We start from the raw sequence: 6,300 nt of genomic DNA, 5'->3' as shown, positions 1-6,300 counted from the left end.
AGCTCACTCTACTAGGGGTGTTGCATCCTCCTGGGCGCTGGCTCGTGGCGCCTCGCTGACAGATATTTGTAGAGCTGCGGGCTGGGTGACTCCCAACATGTTCGGTAGATTCTATAGCCTTCATGTGGAGCCGGTATCCTCCTGTATTCTCACCTCAAATGGGTAGAGGCGCTGAGAGGCCCCAGTTAGTGTCGGCTTGCTAAAACTGCTCCAGAGTGTCCGTACTGTAGGCCCTGTCGAGCTCCTCCATCCCCTCAGCAGCCAGACGTGGTGGAACGTCCGGCGCCAGGCCCTCTCTTGCTGAATCCTTGAAAACTGGTAGAGGGCTGGGTTCCATATGTAGAGACCTAAGCGGGTCCCATATGTGTAAAGTTCACGGTATAGCCCACCAGTTTCCCCGGCAGACTTCTGCCATTCCATGAGGGTTACAATCACCTCCAATTTTCCATATGCACCTAAACGGATGTTCATATGTGTATTTGCTTCCGAAACCTCCTTTGGGAAGGATGAGGCTTCCCACTTTAAACCACTGTTCCAAGTGGAACGGGTACGTTTTCCCAGTGTTATCTAATCTTACTGTGTGGGTAGTGCTATGACAACGGTGAATGGTCTTGTTGTGGGCATCCATGGCGCTTTGGTAGGGAATCCCAATTCGTCGGTCACGACGTGACTCGTAGTGACCGACTGAAAGGGAACATCTCGGTTACGTATGTAACCCTCGTTCCCTGAAGGATGGATGCAATAATTGCATGCCAATGTGCATTGGCTCGTTTAGTTACACTCGAAGTAGATTGGTCTCTCGAAGCGAGATCCCAATTCATCGGTCACGACGTGACATCTCCATTCCCTTCCTCAGGGAACGAGGGTTACATACGTAACCGAGACATTTTAAAAGCTCAGGCATAGACTTGTCCAAATCATTCGACTTGAATTCTCTGAGGAGGTCACACAAACACACATACAATTGATCTTTAATCCACCAGGTGCACATCATTTCAGTGGATGTAGGGAGAGAAAAATTTGCTAGAGGGCATTCTCAACTCCAAATCCACTGGCTACACCTCTTCGGGAACTTGCCGATCCAAATCCAGTGACTCCTAACATCTTGTTCATGGGGTGGCGAGATGCCTCATTACCACAAGAGGTATATCAAGACTCTGTGTCATAGCCAGCTCTTGACTGACCACTTTTGGAGGCACTTTATTCTGCACTACTCACCCAACCTCCAGATCAGACAGAAATGGAGGATGGAAGAAGCTGACCTGCAGGTCGGTGATACCATCATGATTGTGGACCAGCAACTACCCTGTGTACTTTGGCCAGTAGAGAAAATTGTTCAGGTTTTTCCTAGGTTGGACAAGAGAGTCAGATCTGTAGAAATACGAGTCAAGACAAAACTTAGACCCAACCTGGTACCAAGATTATTTGTCTGCCCTCTTCCTGACCAACTTTAAACTCCAATTTTATGCCTAATGTAGTGAAGATACTGCTGCATATCTCGGCTGCCACGTCATCAAACGTCGCTGAAGGCCATCTCAATCACAAGGATCCTTGGAAGGCAGCCTTTGTTTTGCGTCCTTCATTCAGCTGAATTTGAAGGATGCATGGGATGTATTCTTTGCGACCTTCAATCACCCACAATCCTTTGTACCCATTCCATTTCATGAAAATAAACGGACAAAAACGATTCAGTACTGAGCTTGTCTGAATTTATTATGAAATGTAAGACAAAAATAATATTTTGGACATGAAAGCATATATGTTATTGTTTGTTTTGGTGTAAATTACTCACTAAACACTAAACGGCCAATTATGTAAGCCGCTGGGAGACTAGACGGCTGTGATTCATAGTATTGCATTAATAGAAAGCTAAATAATATAATGATTTGTAATACAAAGTATTTTTCCAAAACTAAGTTTTATTATGAATGAATGAATGAATGTCTGACTTCGGTTAGAAATTTTGTCCGACTTGAACCAGTGTTCTGAAATATTTGGTGTCTGAGATATTTGGTGTCACTGGGCGGAGTAAACATGAATATTCATGAGTTTCCTATTTCGACTGAAAATATTAGTGCATTTTTACCGGATCACAAAAACTTTTCAACAAGGTAATTACGTTTCAGCTTCGAACAAAGTTAAGCAAGCTTAGAATATTGTTAATTTGTGCACAAAATGTTATAAATTGTTTCCTGTGTTATATGTTTATTCAATGATTACAGCCACTGATTTGCCAGAGGTAGCCTATCGTTAGAATATGCTACAAGTAATTGGCTGTTAAATATTTTCTTATATTCCTCTGTTTTGCTATTAAAAGTATGTCGTTTGAAGTGTGTAGCCTATATAGGTGGCATAATAAAACTTGCTCACTGTATTGTAAGACTGTAAGGTGCGAAATAAGGAACAATATAAAGACTTAGGAAGTAACAACTTTTTTACATTTTTTTTTCTCCTTAAAAAAGGTGTCACATAGAAGTGCGTGACAGCCTACAACCAGAATGCAGTTTATGTGGAGAAGCTGTTTGTTTGTAATTAATGTATCTGTTACAAATCAGAAGAGTTTGCTACTTGCACTTTTGCCTGTTTTTTCCCCCCTAGTTTGCAGCAGCACTTCTAATGGAGAAGACTTGGATTTTCTCACGTTATATATGAGGCCACACTTGCACACATACATGAAGACATGGGTACACGTTCTCAGAATTAACTTTTGTTTTTGTTTTGTTTTTTTAATCCGATGCAGGGGAGGATTGTGTGTATGGTGACCAACATAATGTGTACTTTATCACTGTAATAGTTAAACAAATCAAATGCAAAATATAAATAACACGTATACTATATGATATAAATGTTGCATTATTTGACCAGTTTTAAAGTTTTACTACATTTTGTTCCTGAAATTCATACTTTTGGCATCAAGATAATCAAAGGTAATCAAACCAAGCACAACCTAATAAAACACGTTTCATGGATAAAGGGTTTTGGCAAAAAGAACATGTTGGTGGATATTTAGACTTATTTCATTGAGTTTGTTCGTGGTGTATAAATCTCTATTTGCCATTTGTTGTTCATATAGGAATTTATAATAGGTTTTAGATCCATAAGAGATATTACTTACCACAGAAATCCTATGACGTGTGCTTGCTTGTGTTGAGTAGGCCTATCCCTAAACACCTAGACACTTGTGTAGCTTTCACCTGTTTTTTTTTTTTTTTTAAACATGACCACGTATTTTATATTTATACAGGTGTGTTGTAAATGTTATTTATGTAATGCCTTCACCACATCTGTTAATAAAACTTTAACACAGAATCTTCTGTCTTTAATCAGCAAAAGGATAAAGGAATCTACTTTTATCTTTGAAATGAAAATATGCAAATTACTGTATGGTTTGATTTAGCCATTTGTTATTAAAATGTAAAACATTTTAATTGTTATAAGTTTGTTATATCACAGTGCACCACAATGCAGTATATGATTAAAGACAAAAATCACGTGGTTAAATAGATTTTCACAATCTTGACCTTTTTTTTTGGTCTTTAACTATATAGTGCATTTTGTCCACTAAATGTATCATTTTGGGCTAAAAAAGATTAAGAATGTTTATATTCCAGTTCATGTGTGTAAAAAACATTCAGTTTTCGCTTTGTTATTAAAAACTTTTTTGAATGATTGAGCAAACGCTTAGGAATGGCACAGAATAATCATCATAAATATTATTATGGCACAACAGATACATTTTGAAAAAGTTATTAAACGACACATTTGAGGGACTCTCAAGGTAAAATAAGAATATTATAAAAATGCTTAATAGTTGTAGGCTCATTTACTTGAGGAGCATAGCCTACCTCAGGTAAATCATTAGACAATCACTAACCATGACACAATCTATAAATTATTTTGCATATTGACAATTATACTCTAAACATAAAGTCATTCTACGCTGAAACTTGAACATCTTTTGTGCTCCAGTGACAACGCACTAATATTTACAGAGTCGCTTTAACGCAAAACAGGAAAATATTCATGTATGCTCCGCCCAGTTACACCAAATACCTCAGACACCGGCTGCGTCCGAAACTGCCTACTTCTCTACTATATAGTATGGGAAAAGCAGTAGGCGAGCGAATAAATAGGCTTGTTTGAGATGAGCAAGATCTGCGCAGAACCGATCACCGGTGATCACCGCGAGATGCATGAACAGAACTGAAATCATATCATGTTAATCAGCAGCACAGCACGTGAGTGTGAATTGCGCGATATCTGCCTTTATATCTTTTTATTATTATTATTATTATTATTATTATTATTATTATTATTATTATTATTATTATTATTATTATTATTATTATTATTATTATTATTATTATTATTATTATTATTATTATTATGCCATACATCAGAACAATACAATGAGAAACATTCAAATGTAAAAGAAAAATAGAAAAAGATGAACAACATTAATGGAATGAATCAGTGCCAGAGGACAGTAACAAAATAAGTAATCTCGTAGGTATCTGTTCACTTCGAGAGGTCAGAACTGTCTGTCTTGCCTGCTCTTATTTCACTCCTCCCCTCAATGCAGCCGCCTACTCTCGCCTTCATTTCAGGCAAGGCGAGGCGCATCTCAAACAAGCCTATTCAAACTTGCTCGCTCCCGCTCTCTCTTCTAGCCCGTTGCAACTCTGCATTGGATTGTGGGAAACAGTGCTTCAGCGAGTGTACATCGGTTGTACACTCGAAATCAGAATGCATTGTGGGTAAAACGTAGTGAACGAATGTAGGGAATGAAGTAGTTCACTCAGAATTCGGACAGCACTACAAAATGGCTGACACCCGATATAGTGCACTATATAGTGGATAGGGAGTGGTTTCGGACACACGGTGGCTGCGGCCGAAACCGCCTACTCATTGAGTAGGTACTTAATTTCAATCGCGGAAGCACTATTTCCCACAATCCAATGCAGAGTAGCGACGAGCTGGAAGAGAGCGGGAGTGAGCGAGTTTGAATGAGAGATGGCATTTACATATTTCTTATTTCTGCTTTAACGTTTATTTCATACATTATTTATATTAAAATATATTATGTAGGCAATAACTCACTGCAGTTTCATATTTTACTAATTTACTGAGGTGGCATCGATGTTAACTTACAAACATTTTGATAATTTGGTGGATAATTTAAAAATGTTCGTTAATCACCTCCCAACAAACACAGAACGTTGCCTCAACGTAGCCAACCTTTTAGCAACGTTGTAACAACATGGCTAAAAGGTTGTTGGTTCTACGTTGTGTCGTTGAGGTTGTTACTGCGTTGTCACAATGTTGCCATTCGACCACGGTTCAGGGCCATTGCTGAAGGTTGTGCTTAGCCTGTCTGGACAACCACTGGACGACATGTACTCGTCACTGTTCCGAAGCGCATTTTAAATTTTAACAGACCGTTGGGGCCGTTATTCTTCTTCAAGCCAGGATAAGTGAGTATTGCATATGATTTCTCTTTTAGATAAATAAGATATGTAGATATCCAAACAAAACCTACAATTTTCGTGTCCAATGTGAGATTTATTTGTTCTGTTAATAAACTGAATGGACAGAATAGCTGATAATTCACATACAGAAGAGAAAGGAAAACTTGAAATCGCATCATATGACCCCTTTAAGGTTTGCATACAAATTTTACATTTTTGCCTAGAATCAGTCTGGACAGCCAGTGGCAATGGAAGCTGGACAGAGACCCAAAGACAAAATTGTAAGTAATGTTAGATTGGGTAAATTGGGTAATTTTAATTTTCTCATTATTTACTCAACCTCCTGCCATCTCAGATGTACAAATCCAATCTGAAATGGGGACGTTTTGTAAAATGCAATAAAATCAAAATCAAGTTTAGAATCTGATTAGATTAGTTGAAAGGTCTTGCTGCAGAATTCCTGCAAGTACAAAGAAAATATTTACAATGTGTTTACTGACCAAATTAATTGTATTGCCATGATCCAGCTTTGCTTGCAAAGACTAAGATGTTCCTTTTATACCCAAACATGATACCCTCACCTATTACCAAATGGCCTGCCTGTGAACTGTTTCAAAACAGTTTAATTAGGATATTCTATATTCTGTCATGTTTACTTTGCCTGTCTCAACTTTTTTGAAGTGTATTGCAGCCATCAAAATCAAAATGTCTTTGTTTTTACAAAATGCATTGTAAGTCTTTTCTTTGTACTTTTGTAAATTAAATAAAAAGTTAAATAAATTAAATAAAAATTAAATAAAAGACAGAGAATTAACTTTTTATTTAATTTATT

The 6,300-nt window shown here is 37.8% G+C and overlaps 1 long non-coding RNA gene across 1 annotated transcript in view; it reads left to right on the top strand.

Annotated features, from left to right (window-relative positions):
- Positions 1–5,691: 5,691 nt before the first annotated feature.
- Positions 5,692–6,300, top strand: part of LOC107674847 (uncharacterized) — a 3,189-nt gene continuing 2,580 nt past the window's right edge. The window contains exon 1 of the long non-coding RNA XR_001632542.1: positions 5,692–5,749. This is a non-coding gene — a long non-coding RNA (uncharacterized LOC107674847). The remainder of the gene's footprint in view (positions 5,750–6,300) is intronic.

The sequence above is a fragment of the Sinocyclocheilus anshuiensis genome, unplaced genomic scaffold (assembly GCF_001515605.1).
Source record: "Sinocyclocheilus anshuiensis isolate Anshui unplaced genomic scaffold, SAMN03320099.WGS_v1.1 scaffold890, whole genome shotgun sequence".
NCBI classification, from domain to species: domain Eukaryota; kingdom Metazoa; phylum Chordata; class Actinopteri; order Cypriniformes; family Cyprinidae; genus Sinocyclocheilus; species Sinocyclocheilus anshuiensis.
This window is presented reverse-complemented; position numbering and strand designations above follow the sequence as displayed.